Source organism: Balaenoptera borealis, assembly GCF_965194805.1.
Source record: "Balaenoptera borealis genome assembly, chromosome: 1".
Taxonomy (NCBI): domain Eukaryota; kingdom Metazoa; phylum Chordata; class Mammalia; order Artiodactyla; family Balaenopteridae; genus Balaenoptera; species Balaenoptera borealis.
In genome coordinates, this window is record NC_138860.1 from 84594146 (window position 1) to 84612153 (window position 18008).

The 18008-nt window shown below is 39.9% G+C and overlaps 1 pseudogene across 1 annotated transcript in view; it reads right to left on the reverse strand.

Moving 5' to 3' along the window:
- Positions 1 to 18008, reverse strand: part of LOC309607998 (late cornified envelope protein 2A-like) — a 366173-nt pseudogene that overhangs the window by 186212 nt on the left and 161953 nt on the right. The gene's annotated exons all lie outside the window — the stretch shown is intronic.

The window sequence follows — 18008 nt, forward strand, 5'->3', positions numbered from 1 at the left end:
GGTAGGAAGACCAGGAGCCACATTCAGGAGTCATAAGAGGAGAGAGCTTGAAGTAAGATTCAGGAAACTCCAATTTAGGATTTATTCCCTTTGAGAGAAAACAAACAAACAAAAGCCAGAAGGCTAAAGAGCCATTGTTCCACAGGAATTAATAAGAGTTTTCACCATAATTTGATTAAATAAAACCTTATAAAGAAACCAAGAGGAAACCAAAGTAAGGATTAGAGTCAGATTCCTTGACCTAATCAGTCTCTACCAGTTCAAAAAATCTTGGCCATTGATAAGTAAACTTTATTCATTCATTCATTTACTAATTTATTCATTCATCAACAAAATTGAGTACTTACTATGTTCCAAGAACCATCCAGGCACCAGGGATGCAGCAGTTTTAAAAAAACAGAAAACATGGTTCTTTTAGAATTTACATCCTAATGGAGAGACAATAGGAAATAAATTAGTAAAATACATCTTACATCAGATAACGACAATTTCTACAGTGGAAAACAAAGGAATGCAGGAAGATAAGGAATGTTGAGGGTTACAATTTTAAATACGGTGGTCATGGTAGGTCTGCTGAGAAAGTAACATTGGAGCAAAGACCTGGAGAAGGTAAAGGAAAGAAACAAATATCTGGAGAAGAGCATTCCAGGCAGAGGGAACAGCAGCTGCAAAAGCTCTGAGGCAGCATGCTGCCGGGTATGTTCAGGGAATAGTAAAGTGACAACTGGATACAAAATGAGCAAGGGGTGAGTCACAGGAGGCAAGGTCAGAGAGGTCATTCTGTAGACCCACTGATCATGTCTGGTAGGCTTAAGGATTGTGAATTTTCCTCAGAACAAGCTGGAGAGAGCCATCAGATGGTTTTGCCTCAATCCTTTCCCATTTCCTGTACATACCTAGACTTTTTCCCTTGTGTGTTTGGAGCCTACAGATCTGGACTAGATGACAGTGACCCAAATGATATCCATGTCTGTGCAGGCGGTCATCTGACTCTTGGTCCCTGCACAGAGTTTCCTGCACCCAGGAGCAACATCATCAGGGATGCTGCACTTGGTGAACCAGCGTGAGCCCGCAAACGTATGGCTGCCTAAGAATCTCAACAGCACACTAAGTCCCTTTTAGGGAGGCAGAAAAGAAACAAAACAGCTGTTTTTAAAGTCAAAACTTTAAGGAGTTTATAATCCAGTTAGAACATCAAACAAATACGCAGAGAGAGAGAGACTTTGGCATGATTGCAAAGCAAGCTTCTAACAAGTGTAAAATTTAATACTACCCTATACTATAACACATGTATAGCTTTCTTACATTCTCACCCATAAAACTTCTATCAACCCTTCAAAGTAGTTATAAATTTGAATACCTTACAGTAAAGAAACTAATGAGCTTTAATGACGTCACTGGAAAGTTCCAGACAATTAACTTGCAGCGGAGCCAGGACTTGAACCCAGATCCACAGTGTCTATGTCCAGGACTCTGCACTGCCCCACAGCTGGCCATCTTTGATAAACAACTAATGCATAAGGGACGATCTAAATAGGAGCAATCAGAATCTCATAAAATTAACCAGATCTTTGGAGGAAGAGCTTTGAACCAAGTCTTATACATGGAATGGATGTGGACCGACATCTGGAAAAGGGCAGGAATCCTGGGCATCAGGAGTAGTTTGAGTAGAGACACAGATGAACATCTACCCAGTTAAATGCAGGGAATAGGAAACAGATTAGGTACCTATAGGAAAGGGCCATTTTAAGAAGTGACTGAAGATTATGTAGAAGAGGGGTGCTCACTCCTTTCTTCTTTACCTCTCACACCCTAAGCAGCCATATCCCCTTCTCTCCAGTTTCTCCTACTTCTCAGGAAACTTCTTCTTAGGCTCCCTCGTGAGCTTCTCCTCCCTTTTTGTCACATTTTATGAGGCTTTGCCCACTCTTCCTTCCTTATGCCAAGTGCTTCTCTACCTTGGCTGTCACTTTATCATCAAGAGAGTTCTAAAAAAATCACTGGTGCCTGGATTCTATTCCCAGAAATTCTAATTTTATAGGTCTGTGTTGTGACCCGAGCTATGTGGATTCTTAAAAGTTCCCCTGAGAAAAAGGAACCCTCCTACACTGTTGGTGGGAATGTAAATTAGTGCAGCCACTATGGAGAACAGTATGGAGGTTCCTTAAAAAACTAAAAATAGAGTTACCATATGATGCAGCGATCCCACTCCTGGGCATATATCTGGAGAAAACCATAAATCAAAAAGAGTCATGTACCAAAATGATCATTGCAGCTCTATTTACAATAGCCAGGACATGGAAGCAACCTAAGTGTCCATCAACAGATGAATGGATAAAGAAGATGTGGCACATATATACAATGGAATATTACTCAGCCATAAAAAGAAACGAAATGGAGTTATTTGTAGTGAGGTGGATGGACATAGAGTCTGTCATACAGAGTGAAGTAAGTCAGAAAGAGAAAAACAAATACAGTATGCTAACACATATATGGAATCTAAGGGAAAAAAAAAAGGTCATGAAGAACCTAGTGGCAAGATGGGAGTAAACACACAGACCTACTAGAGAATGGACTTGAGGCTATGGGGAGGGGGAAGGGTAAGCTGTGACAAAGTGAGAGAGTGGCATGGACATATATACACTACCAAACGTAAAATAGATAGCTAGTGGGAAGCAACCGCATAGCACAGGGAGATCAGCTCGGTGTTTTGTGACCACCCAGAGAGGTGGGATAGGGAGGGTGGGAGGGAGGGAGATGCAAGAGGGAAGAGATATGGGAACATATGTATATGTATAACTGATTCACTTTGTTATAAAGCAGAAACTAACACACCATTGTAAAGCAATTATATTCCAATAAAGATGTTAAAAAAAAAAAGACACATGTAAAAAAAAAAAGACACATGCACCCTAATGTTCATAGCAGCGCTATTTACAATGGCCAAGACATGAAAACAGCCTAAGTGTCCATCAACAGAGGAATGGATAAAGAAGATGTGGTATATATACACGATGGAATATTGCTCAGTCTTAAAAAAAGAATGAAATAATGCCATTTGCAGCAACATGGATGGACCTAGATATATATATATATCTATATCTATATATCTCTATATAGATATATAGAGATATATAGATATAGATATAGATATAGATAGATAGATATAGCTGAATCACTTTGCTGTACCCCTGAAACTAACACAACATTGTAAATCAACTATATTTTAATGAAAACTTTTCTTCAAAAAGCCCCCCAGATAGTTTTAATGCATAGCCAAGGGTGAGAACCACTGTACTACATACTTCCCCTGGTCAGCCTCATCTCTTCTTAAGGTGACAATCATCTCACTCCTGCCAATGGCTTCCAAATGTGTATCTCCAGCCAATTTCTCTCCTGAGTTCCAAACCTATATGTCCTATTGCCTCTTGGACCTCTTTGACGGGGGTGTCTCACAGGGACCTCAAACTCCACATGCTTAAAATGGAGCTCTTCCTTTCACGTACCTCTCCCTGGAAACAGTCCCACTGTCTGCCCAGCTGCTCAAGCCAAAAGACCAGACCTCCTCCTGATTTCTTCCTCTACCTCAACTTCTATATCCAATATGTCAGCAAGCCTTATGGGTTTCTACTTCTTAAAATCTCTCTGATTCAAATTTTTTCTTCAGCCCAACTATAAATACCTTAGGTCAGGCCTTCATTTCTTATCTATTTTACTGCGATGGATACTTAAGTGACTTTGCTCTCTTCTCTCTAGCCCTCCTCCAACACATTCTCAATGCTTCTGCCATAGTGACCTCTCTAAAATGCAAATCTGACTATGTCATCATGTCATCTCCTGACTAAAATCTGATAGTGGCTCTCCGTAGTCCATGGGACAAAGTCTAAATTCCTTACCTTTGCCCACAAAGTCTTTCATGATCACCCCTGCTTAGCTTTCCCAGCCTCACCTCTCATCCCTCCCTATCTCACACCCTACACCCAACTTGTCCCACAGGATTTGGCACAAGCTTCACCTTCTCTATGCTGTCCTCCTTGAGCCCACCATCTGGGTGAGGTGCCCCTTCTGTGTGCTCCCATGACAACTCTATTATAGCCTTTATTATCCTGGATTAAAATGGGTTGACCTGCATGACTTCCTGACCACAGTGAAATCTCAAGGGCCAGGCCATGTATTATTTCTCTTTGTATCCCCAGTTCTTGGCACATTATAAGTATTTAATTAAGGCTTTTGAGTAAATGAATAAATGAATGATGGATGGATGGAGAAGGTCAGCTGGCAAAGAGAATTGAACAACTGACTGACAGTTGTATATTTAGCAATAGGCCGTTACTATAAGCAGCTCAGTCAGAAGAGTGGCATAATGAAAACAGTATTTGAGGAAGAATATTTTGATAATAGATTGTACAGTACAGATTGGTCATCAGATGGTGAGACATTGGGCAAATCACTAAACCTCATGAGCATCAGCTTCTTCATCTAAAAAACTGTAATATTATTACCTGTGGTGCCTGGGTCATAAGGCTGTTTCAAGCATACTACAAAATCAAATTTGTGAAAACTTTCTCAAGCCATAAATCACTATGCAAATGTAAGAAATTAAAATTATGTGTATATCAGGAAGTGGGGCCACCAAAGAGTTTTTAGTAAAACACAAAGCAGTAGGACATAGTGGGAAAGTACCCTGTCATGTGACCTTAGTCAGGTCACTTGGCCTCTCTATGCCTTGTTTTCTTCATCTGCAAAATATGAATACCACACTCACAGGTTTATTGTGTTATTTTTGTATCTAGTATAGAGCATGACAAATGGAAGGCATTCAATAAATTATAGTTTCCCTTCCCTCCTGAGCAACCACTCTGCGCTTATCCCTGTAAGATATTATCCCAAGCCGATGACACAGGGGCTAGAGCCCAGAGAAAAGGAGGTAAGTGGAGAGCTGCACTTACTGAGACTTGTACTAGTACTTAAGTAGAAAAGAGGTGGGAAACTCTTTGCTACCAAGTGAGACCCACAGGAGATAATGACCCCTTTGATAAATGAATTACGTCAAAGATTAACGCTGGATGGGAGGAAGCAACAAAATAGCTTTGGAACCCCATTTCCAAGCAGGCAAGTCCATGGGAGGAAATGGGCTACGGTGGCACGGGGTTGGGAGTGAGGTCAGGGGAGAAGAATCTCTTACTCACATCCCTCTACCTCCCTTGTGCTCATGAGTCACCCTGTGGCCTCAGGCAAGTCCTTCCAAGTTCTGCCTCCATCCTGTCCTCAGGAAAATGGACACTGTAATAATATAAGCACAGCAAAAAGCTGAAAGGGTTTGGGCTCCTCACAGCAAAAAGCCTCTGAGATGCCAGATCCTGATGATCTGAGATAAAGGACAGCTTAAGACACCTGTCCTAGATTCCCTGGACACATCATTAAAAAAAAAAAAGCCAATGACAGGACAAATATCCAGCAAACGTGTCTGAATTTCAGCAAGTGGTTGTTTGACAAGGTTTAATGAAAAGAGGCTGCCTAAATCCTGACACATAGTAGGAAAAAGATTTAATGCAGAAATGTAAAATAATCAGACTGAACAGCCCACAATAACAGAACCTGATTATCAACTGATAGATAAAGGACAGAGAGCACAAACCTCACAACATTCACAGTGCTTTCAAGGAGGGCAATGTCCCATGTGACACTTTGTGAAAGCAGGAGTCTTGCGAAGGCCCCTGGGCAGTTCCACACACAGGAATCTCTTCCTGACCTCACTTCTCTCTTCCTGGATCTGTTCACAGGATTCTGCATTTAGATGCCAAGGGAAGTAAAAGAACATGTAGAACCTTAAAAATTCTCTTCTTGCTTTTTTTTCTGTAAGTTCAAAGCTCTTCACCATTTATGATCTCATTTGTTCTAGCCCACCCCTACGAGGGAGGGAGGAAGTAGGAATCATTATCCTAATTTCATGGACACCCGGGGCCCAGAGAGTTTAAGTGACTCACCTAAGGTCATAGGGAAGACCAGTGTCTGAGCCGGGACCACAGCAGGGACTCCCCAGCTCCCAATTTACCACGTAACCAGCCAGAATCTATCTAAAAATTGACCCTTCCTAAAGAAGACACATTCTTATGCCCTGACGCTACTATGTACAAAAACGATACAAATGCACAGTTCTGGGAAGAAATTTGGTGGAGATAACGAGGCCATTCTTATTATGTTGAAAAATTATTGGTACAAATGATTTTAAGATGTTGCTCATAATATAGTACAATCTACTTGATCTATACTCCTAAGACCTCTATAGTAACTTATGTTGAAACACTAACCTATAATCAAAACCCCCTTAATACATTACAGGTGGCATAATGACCAGGGCCAAAAAGAAAAGTTCAGTTCAGAAGATGTCTGGTTCATTTCCTGGTCTTGGGTACAAGCTCACGTCTAGAAGGTTTATGCATTAGGGAAGATAGTTCACCTATGCTTCCCATGAGAATTGAAGGGAGCATTTCGTCTCCTCCCATTGGCTCCACAGGACAAAATGAAGCCCCACAAGGAGCCACAGAAAGAAGGAAGGGAACAGTGCACTGCCTGTCTGCATGGGACATGCTAGAGAATCTCTCAGCTCGAATTTCCTCAGGGGTATTCTATGGAAAGTCACTGTCAGAGGATAGGTTAAGGGGGAAAAATGGAGTTGGTGGTCCACGAGTTTCAGATACAGTTTACACTAGAGTCCTCCTTTGGAAACTCACAACACACATGAGGCTTTGAGAAGCCCTGCTGTACAAGAATAATAAATACGTAACTTGTTTCAATTTGCTTAACCCCGGTTGCCAAACTTAGTTAATGATAGAGCCTCAAGTATCTGAATACTTAGGAAGATCCCATGAAACTAGTCCTTTAACTAGAAACTCTATACGGAGAATAAGAGGACATCATGATGCCATCTACAAGCAAAAGACAGCTATCTTGAGCTTCTCGTGTGGCCTGTAATCAGCATGATCTTAACCCCTCACCATCTGGACCCTTCTCTAAATGCCTGGAACTTGGAATCACGCATTCAAGACCAACATCCCATGGCAAATAGAAGAAAAGTTAGCACGTTAAAAAAAGGGAGAACCTCAGAAGGGGAATAGGAATGACTGAGCTCTTCTACTTTTGATTCATCAAATTCTGGACACTAAAAATAAAATTCACACTGGAAGACAAACACAAATTTCAAACAACACATCCTACTACCTTCCAGACCCCCAAGGTATTATTATTATTTCATTAGCTCTAAATTTCCATGGTTCCCACATCAACAGATTGGCCCAAAGTAGCAGAACACATCTGGCCAATCCAGCAAGTTGGAACCCCAGCTCAGCCACTGAGTGATCTTTGGCAGAGAATTTAACCTCGCCGTGGCCCTTTTTCCACATCTGGAAAGCGGAGGTGGCAGCCCTTTTGTCAGACTAGGCTGGATGGGGAACATCTAATAAAAAGAAGATCGTAAAACCCTTTGCAATACATTCAGTGTTCTGTAAAATCTTAATAATTATAATCAAACTGTGGCTAGAAATCTGCGAAGTCCGCACATGACATTCAGCAGTCACTGCTCTGGTGTCTGATAACAGGACACTCTCACCCCCAGTGCCTCCTTCAGCTGCACAAACGGGTCTTGGCCAAGTCTGGCTTCTTCATACCAAGTCGTCAAGGGAAAAATATTGCTGAAACCAAGTTGTGTCGGTCTAATCAGCATCATGTTTCACCGGAGACAAGATTTTTCCCAGCCTCCTAACAAAGATCATGAACTTCTGTGTGCCTGTGGCTGAGGGGACCACCTGCATGAAGCTGACACCCATTGCAGAGGGCTGCCCCACTGTACAGCATGCACTGGTTCTAAGCACATCAGAGGGGGGAAATTATTAGCTGAACTATGATGGGGGTGGTAAAGAGATCTTTTAACTGGTACTTTCCATATCAAAGTACTGTCACCTCCACACTGGCAGCAAAGTATTAAAGGAGTAGTATTGATGGTAAAGAATATGGGTTTTAGAATCCAGATAGATCTGGATTCAAATTCCAGCTCTGCCACTTGCCAACTTCTTTGACCTCAGGTAGGTCACCTAACATCTCAAAGTCTTAGTTTCCCCATCTACAAAATGAAAATAATCATGCTTACTACACAGGATTGGTTAAGAATTAAATAACAGACAACAGTTACTATCACGTATGGTTTACAGTGATGGTGATGATCACAAAAACAAAAATAGACTCCCACCATTCTGTCACTCCCTCCACTAAAACTCCCTCCACTAAACTGGAGATGTAGGACAGAGGTATCTCTGGTCCATGTTTGTGTTTTCAGTACCAGGGCCAATGCTTACTAAATTTTATTAGACTTTTGTTTTTATTTTCATTACTCTAGTAGATGGATCAAAAAAGATCTTGCTGTGATTTATATCAAAGAGTGTTCTGCATATGTTTTCCTCTAAGAGTTTTATAGTATCTGGCCTTACATTTAGGTCTTTAATCCATTTTGAGTTTATTTTTGTGTATGGCGTTAGGGAGTATTCTACTTTCATTCTTTTACATGTAGCTGTGTAATGGCATATATGGGAAAAGAATCTAAAAAAGAGTGGATATATGTATATGTATCACTGATTCACTTTGCTGTACACCTGAAATTAACACACATTGTAAATCAACTATGCTCCCATAAAAATTAAAAAAAAATTTTTTTTTGATTAGACTGATTTGATTATATGATGCTGAAAGCAGAGGATTAGGCTGAAAGATGACAGATGCTTGAATTAGAAAGATGAGGCTTCCTTCATGAGCTGTTGTCTACATATGGGCAAAACCAGTCCACTTAGCCTTCCTAGGCTGGTGCCCCAGGCAGTTTTCTTCACTGAAGAAAATTCTGCTTGTTCAAGTCCTCATTTGAATAATAATAGCAGAGGAAACTCAGGCTGGCTCAGGTGGTACTCTTGGAATTGCTTTTAAGATACAGATATGAAACTAGTCTTTTGGCAAAAATAATTTCTTTTCCCCAACCTTTGTTTTTAATCTCCAAAAGAAAGCACTGACCAGGCCAATGTAGGAAGAACTAGGATATTAGTTTTAATGTCCCTACTCTTGCCCTTCTCATCCTACTCCCACCACTTGCGTCCTGACAATCCAGCCACCTATTCCATACTCAGAACAAGATTTAAAAAAATAAAATTGTGCCCTTTCTCCTATCTATGGTTCACTGTGACTTCTCTCACATGTTCCTTTTCTACCTCTCCTCTTCCTCCTAATCCGCCATTAAAAATGACTTCTTCTTCTGGACCCTTATAGGGCTACTTTCTGATCATGGAATTTTCTATGGTCTTATATATAATACATAAATGCAATTTATTCATTATTTCAATCAACAAATATTTCCTGAGTGCCTGCTTTATAACAAGCACCGGAAATACAGCAGCATACAAAACAGATATGAACCTGCTTTCATGGAACCTACATCTTACTGTATTCAACTCCTTCTTAAATGAATGGATGGATGGTTAAAACAAACATCTCTTCTGTAAGGTCAGCCCTTGAAAGGACCAAGGAGACACAGCCCTTTATCAAAGAGTGATATACTCTCCACTGTAGTCTGACTGGTCAGCTATCTTTTCTCAAAATATACTTTGCCCATTCCTACTACCCAGCTTTCCTCACACTGCCTGCAACACCTCCCTATTCCACTTGACCTGCCTGAAATCCACTCATCTTATGCAGAATAAGCCCCATCTCCTCCCAGAAGTCCTCCCAAACTAATTCTTTAGCCATCAGTGGTAACTTCCTTCTTTAACCTGTAGAGTGCTTATGGATTATAACCAGACTTCACAATTATATCATACTCTCTGAATGCCCAGGATGGTGTCTTTCCCAACGCTGTGCCCCCTTTCACCTAGTATAGTTCCTCCATTTAACAGGGTTTTAGTGAAAGTTTTGATTAGCTGAGTAGTAAGGCACTGTGGATATTCATGGGACGGGTGAGGGTATATAAATCACTATTCTAGGGCTTGTATTCAGAGACTTTCAAAGAGTTTTCCACCTTGGAAAGCACAAAAAAGGACCCCAAAATCTGATTTTGAAGTATACTGGCACTGAAAGGGGGGATTATATTAATGTCAGGAAAACTAACTTTTGCCCTAGGAGAAGTTGAAATCATTCCACATTGGTGATACCTATAGAGGATGCGGTTCACTCCAAGGCCCAAGTTGTGCTGCCAAAAGCACTTTTTCTTGTAATTTGGGAAATGCTCTCCAACAATGTGGTTATAGATGAGACTTTAATGATGCACCCTCAGCTGAGAGCTGACAGCAAGCCAGCTGAGCCCAGAGGGAGGCGGGGCTTAGTCAGACACCCAGAGAAGCAGCATTCACAACACTCTCCATCTGCAGATAAGGAAAAGCCTCAAAGAAAAATACCGGAAAATTTCCAATTACATATCTGATAGAATAGCTAAAAAGCTGATTGTGCAACCACTTGCGTGAGTTTTAAGGCTTTAAAATTTTATTTCATTTCATTTCACTTAAAAAAAAAATAATCCCTGAGTACCCTGTCAGGTGCAATATAAAATGAGTAAAGAAAATATATTCTTGTTTCTAGAAACATTGACTCCTAAAAGTTCTCCTGTTTCTGCTCTTTTTTATCTTAGAATGAACTTTTAAATCCCTGATGTTATTCACCTAGTTATCTTCTCTTTGTTTCATCTCTTTTCTTTTGGAATTAATTAAACTTTTGTGTTTAGAATTTAATATATTTACATTTTAAACAGGTAACACATTCACATTGCTCAGATATCAAAATGTATAAGAAAGTACACAGTAAAAAGACACTTCCCCACCTCTCTCCCTTACAGGTAACCACTATTATCAGTGGGTTTTTTGTGTGTTCTTAGAAAAAAAAAAATTAGCATATACAAGCAAATACAAGTAAATATCGCCTCATTTTTGGAATTAACCCTTTCTAATCACAACATGTCTCACTCCAAATCATCAGGGGGCAGGGTTGGAGTGCCTTCTGGTAAGAAGTCCAGTGCCTCGCACCATGCCTGGTGTAGAATAGGGGACTCAGTAAATGCTTGAAGACCAAAAATGACTACTGTGGGAAGAATGGAGAAATGCACACACAGCCTGTCTTCTGCTTCTCCACTAATGCTATGAACTCAGTCAGATCCTCACCTGAAGCAAAGGGACAAGGACCCTACCTTGCCCACCCCCACAAAGCCCCCTTGAACCTTACCCTATTTCTCTACCTGAGTTTCAAGTGGTTTTGAGGATGGGATGGGGAAAGGGATTTTTTTTAAGGAGAAGAGAAGAAATGAGGAAAGGAAAGCACCTGAAAGAAGGATGCAGGGGGGGAAGGGGAAGGTGGAATCCAGAGAAGCATGAGCCCCTCTGAAGGGGAAGGGTCAGATGAAAGCCACTAAAAAATTCTGAACATTACCCAAACTCCACCCTACCCTTGTTCCATCTCCATCCTTCTGTCAGACGTTAAGGTGGGATTCAGGACACAAATGCCCAATATTAGGACTCAGTAATTTTATCATGACACAGGTGATTACTGAACTTCTGGGCCTGGAGAAAACATTCCAAGCCAGACAGGCACATGCCTGCCTGAGCTGGCAGTGCTCTTTTCCACGTTTGGGGGGCCGTGACTTTTACTCTCACGATCAAAAGCTTCTACTGAGTGTGAAGCCTCAGTTCCTAATCTCCTTTATGTCGTGCCGTGCTATCAGAAACAAAACCTCTCTCTCTCTCAAAATGATTTTTTTAAGTTCTTTAGATATAAATCCTCCTATCTCATCCCAAAGGGTGACTTACCATTCTACTAGAAACAGATCTAAGCCCAAAAAGAATAGAGACTGTCACATAACACCTCTACCCTTGGGGAACTATGGCCCTTCTTTCATATGGCAGCTGTGAACCTTTTTATAACAGATACCAGAAAATCTCCATAGTATGATCAAAAATGCCTGCTTCCTTCATTTAGAGTATATTCACCATATTACAAAAATTAAATTTGTTTTTCCCATTCAGTTTGTCTTTTGACAAGTCCCAAAGCTTGGTGAAACTGAGGCGCTGCTGGTTAGGTTAAAGATACAATTACAGAACAAAGAAAACAAATCACTTGAAATCTCTGACCAGTAGAATGACAAAGAAAGCCAGGAGCCCTCTGCTACTCTTGGTGACAGCAGGAGTGGGCAGAAGGTGGAAGTGCTCTCCCTGGGCACCCATGCCCAGTCACCCTGTATGGCATGATGTAAGATGAAAGCATCTGCTGACTCTCAGGGGTATAATTACCACCAGGGTGGGGTATAATTAAAGTAAGGGTAATTTACCTTGAAGAAGATTAAAAATTAAGAGTTATTAATGATCATAATAATTAGCCTTTTTATACCTAAGAATCACAAAACGCTTTACAAGCTGTAATTATCACAGCTCCCCTCTGAGGAAGGGATTCATATCAGCTCCTCACTTACCAGAGGGGTGAAGTGATGGCATGGGGGAAGGCAGAAAAGGATAGAGTAATGCCTCTCTGTCATCTGTCCTGTAAGTGGCAAAACTAGAAAGAGGCCGCAGGAGGGTTGACTCCCATTACATTGTGTGTCCTCATCCCCAAGCCACCACCCAAACCCACAGAACTCCATCCCAGATCAAGCCATTCATCTCATTCTGACCTGTTGGCCATTTAAACTGCTGTAATGCAATAAAATTGTTTCATATCAGCAAGAAGTTTACTAAACACTTAGTAGAAATTAAAGGTACAGCATTGCCTTCAAGGAGAAGATAACCTAATGGAGAAGATAAAACAAACACCCATTAAATTAGAGAAAAATATGGAAATTACACATTATTTAGTGCTAGGTTGTAAAAAAGTTTAACTGTAAGCTCGTTATATGTAAAGGTCAAGGAAGGTTTTGGGAGGAGATGGAACTTGTGCAGGGCCTCAGAGAAAATATGTTTGGTTTTGGACTGGCAGAGGTGGGGTTCCAGGGGATGGGTCATTGAATAAGAAGAAACAATAGGAAAACGTGAAAGGTTTAGCACATAATTTTAAAGAAAAAGTCTTCGGTGAAGAAATGTTTAGAGAACTTACCAAAGAATCTTACTTTCTTTAAAGCCATTTAAATCATCCTACTTGGATGTTTTCCCAGAGTCTACATAGTGGCTTATATTGGGTTCTGGAGAAGCCCATTAGGCTGAGGATGACAGTGGTATCTTCTCTGATTTATCTAAATTTTCATTTTGGCAGTTTTCCAATAAGGCCAAGACAGGGCCTGGTCCTGCTTGAATGCCACGGAATGTCAAATCTATTATCCACTTTTTCTGAGTTCTGACAAGAGAAAATGGGAAATGAAACCTTGAATGAGATAGAGACCTGGAAAACCTAAGACTTCCTCTCTGTTTGTTAATCCAGCAGAGCTCCACGTCCAAAGATTTCAGTACAGATGAGGCTTCATGATTGACCTAATAATTGTAAAGCATCTGAGTGATATAAATTTTATAATCTCTTTTCAATTTCTCTTTAATAAAGAGCCCAAGTCTCAAAGCCAAGCAACAGACAACACTGCAGCTGTGCTCTGGACCCACTGTCGTTAACCCTTGATAAAGGACATTTTTGCAGAATGGAGCACAGGCACTTGGATCATTCCTGGGCCAGTCAGTGATATTCTCTGACCTCTCAGTGATTCAGTCTCCACTCTATAAAAGAAATACAAAGAGATTTTTTGTCTACAAAGAATATAGAGATCTTCAGATGATTAAAAAGACACTATTTTTTTGATGAACCACAATGAGTGGACAGTGCCAAATTTCAAAGGATTCCAAGTTGGTCTTAAAAAAAAAATAGAATGAACAAATAAGCTAGGACCTGACAATTTTTTACATTCTCTGGCATTTACCAACATTAATTAAAGAAATAGAAAGCAATGAAAATCATTTCCCTGTCCAAGCATTATATCAGGAGCTCCTTTTATCAATAAAATGATATTTTAAACTAATGACACTGTTAAATAAAAGAACATTATATAGCAATGAGGACCACTTCATTAGAAGAATATCAAACCTGATTTTAGAATTTAGCATTTGAGCCTGCTTACAATGTTTCTGATGATGGACCAAGAGCAGCAAGGAAGAGAGGTTAATTCTCTTAGGTTTGTTCAGGTTTTTAAATATTTTCTCTCATTTTATACTGACTTTAAACAAGAGTGGGTAAGAGAGCCACCACTGGATTTAAGATTTAGCTGCATTCATAGTGGGGAAGGAGTTTTTCTGTTACTGTGAATGCAATTTCAGCAACTTTCTCAAAGCTGTTCGGAAGTGTCTTCCTTTTGGGTCTGCTTCTATATTTGTTTCTGCTTGTTCAACCATGATTTTCAGAATGATCAATATTTTCCCTTTATTCTCATAGAACCTAATAAATGTCCAGTCCTGTTTTGAGTGTTTGACTATAGAAAGGTCATGAAATCACACAAACGCACCGCACCACCCAAAAAGTGCTAGTACCCTCTATTAGAGATAGAGGCTCTGTGATGATTTGTGGTTGCAGTGTATACAGTGCTCAGGATGGTTTATCCTAGAATTCAAAGATTAAGAGAACTGTATAAAACCCTAAATAGAAGGCAAAAAGAGAAATCTTCATTGTTCACTAAGGAGCTGCTGCATCAAGTTTGCTGAGTCCCAGAAATGGTGACAGTTCTAAGAGAACCCCTAGATCACAGACATCGATGCTGAAGTCCTTAAGGATGCAGAAGTGAGCCAGGCTTACAATTGTCTTCCCATCACCTGTCAATTCCACTTTCCTCTCCACCCCACCTCTGGGATGGCAGCAAGTGAATGGACAAATAGAATTCAAGCCCACTATTATTTGAACCAATCTGCACATAAAAGAATAGCCATCAAGATTTAGGTTCCAAATCTTCACATTCCATTGAAGGACCCTACAGAGTCTCCTCAAAATTCAGAAAACCAATACTTGCCTCTGTTGGACAAAGGAAGAGACAGAAATGCCAAAAGCCACTGAATCATTTAATAGTCTCCATAAACCTCTTATAAACCAAAGTTTCATATTGCCTGAAATGTAAGGGCAGGAGTCACTGACAACCAGAGATAAAATCCAGTTCCTGACAATAAAACAGTGTTGATATTTGCAAATGATCGCCAGGGTTGAGAAAGCCCTGACGAATATAATGGGCTAGAATGACCCTAGTACTACCCAAAACTATTGCCCCTCTCATTTATGAAATTCACATATGCATTTAATTAATCCCATTCTTTTCTGAGAAAACAAAGTCCTGGAACTTAGTTCCACTCAAACTAAAAGTCAGTGGCCATTAGTTAAGTATAAACCTATCTCTGCTCCATCTTTTGCACTAATTATACATTGCTAATGTTTTCATTCAGTCATAGTAATTATGAGTTTGTTCAGCAAGTGTACTGGGACTGTAACGTGTTGAAGATTATGATCTATGTAATATGTAATAAGCACATGTTTCCCTTGTTAGTAAAGAGCTGACAATCACATGCAATAATCTGGAATTAACCCAAAAGGTAGATTTCTCAGTAGGTTATCATTTTCTGAACCCGCAGGACATCAATGGCAAGCACTCAAATTACAAAAACTTTTAAAAATCCGATTTCTATTTATCATCACTCCTCTTTTTAAAAAATTGGCATTTTCTGAAAGATAAAGTCTAAGGTCTTCATTTTGGTCTGAAAGCTCTCGTATATTTTGGAGATTAATCCTTTGTCAGTTGCTTCGTTTAACTATTATCTCTTATACACTGATGAGTCTCAGTTCACCACATTCAGACTTGACTGTGCACCCAACCCAGTCTATGCAAACGCTCACAAGATATCACCCCTGAGATTGCCAACCACTCCTCAGTAACCTGGCTTGTCTTCCATATCGAATCCACTATAGTGTCTCAGTAGAGTCTTCCTTAAACCCTGGGAATGGAACAGGCATGGGCACTGCCCTCATGAACAATACAGTCCTGCATAAGACAACTAAACTATAAAGTCATGTAAAGAACTATTCAAAGGCAAGGTGTCTAAGTGAAGTAAGTCAGACAAAGGAAGACAAATATCATATGATATCACTTATATGTGGAATCTAAAAAAATGATACAAATGAACTTATTTACAAAACAGAAATAGACTCACAGACACAGAAAACAAATTTATGGTTACCAAAGGGGAAAGTGAGGGAGGTATAAATTTGGAATTTGGCATTAACAGATACACACTACTATACAGAAAGTAGATAAACAACAAGGACCTACTGTATAGCACAGGGAACTATATTCAATATCTTGTAATAACCTATAATGGAAAAAATATGATAAATTATATATATACATAAGTGAATCACTTTGCTGTACACCTGAAACATTGTAAATCAACCCTACTTCAATAAAATTAATTAATTAATTATAATTAATTAATTTTTTAAATCAAAGGCAAGGTATTAGTCATATTATTATTTCTATCTCCATGCTTCTGCTTTTGTGTTTCACCTTCCCTGAAATGCATTTTCATTTTCTCTCTACTTCCTCAATTATACCTGTCCTTAAAGTCCTAGACTAAACCCTGCCTCTGCCAGGAAGCTCACACTGATCCTTTAACTACTGTATCATTCATAGCCTGCATGACCCAGATTAATATTTTAATACTTACTGGCTAGTATTACTCACTAATTGTTCTCTGAGTGTTATTTCCCTAACTAAATAGATTATAAGCCACCGGACATAAAGAATAATTCTTACACTCTAATACTCTACGTGCCCTTGGACAAGTACTTAGCCTCGCTGACCTCAGTATCTGCCTGTGTAAGATGTTATTATACTAACTCACAGGGCTACTGTGAAGATTTTAAAAAAAAATTAGAGCAGAATATTTAAGTCAAGAAGTAAAAAACAACCTAATTTCTTTTTTAAAAAATGGTGAAAGACTTAAACAGGCACTTCAGAAAGGAAGATATCAAAAAAGCTGATGAAAAGGTATTCAACCTCATTAGAGCATCAGGTAAATGCAAGTTAAATCACAGTGAGAACCACTCATACATACCAATATCTGAGATTAAAAAGTGATAATATCGGGGCTTCCCTGGTGGCGCAGTGGTTGAGAGTCTGCCTGCTAAAGCAGGGGACGCGGGTTCGGGCCCTGGTCTGGGAGGATCCCACATGCCGCGGAGCGGCTGGGCCCGTGAGCCACAGCTGCTGAGCCTGCGCGTCTGGAGCCTGTGCCCCGCGACGGGAGGGTCCGCGATGGTGAAAGGCCTGCGCACCGCGATGAAGAGCGGTCCCCGCACCGCGATGAGGAGTGGCCCCCGCTTGCCTCAACTAGAGAAAGCCCTCGCATGAACCGAAGACCCAACACAGCCAAAAATAAAATAAAATAAATAAATAAAGTAGCTATAAAAAAGAAAAGTGCTAAAAAAAAAAAAAAAAAATGCTACTCAGCCCAAAATCTGGGTTGTGTGTACTTGCTATGTTTATAAAGTATCCCTTATTTAAAAAAAAAAAAAAAAAAAAGTGATAATATCAAGTGTATGCAGAAAGATAGAGCAACTAGAACTCTCACACTGGTAGCAGGGGCATAAATAAATATGACAATCATTTTGGAGAACTGTAGGGCAATACTGACTAAAGCTGAACATATGCAAACCCTATGACCACCCCAAGTATATAACCTAACAGAAATGCACCAAAAGGCAATCAGAATTATTCACAGCAGCATTGTTTGTAACAGCCCCAAAGAGAAGATAAACCAAAGATCCATCAGCTGAGAATGAACCAGTAATTTGTACTATATTCATATAAAGTACTATTATACAGCAAGAACACTGAAAGAACTACAGCCAGTAAAGTACAACATAGTGACTATAGTTAATAACCCTGTATTGTACATTTGAAAGACGCTAAAAGAGTAGATCTTAAAAGTTCTCATCACAAGGAAAAAAAACTTTGTAACTATGTGTGGTGATGGGACTTATTGTGGTGA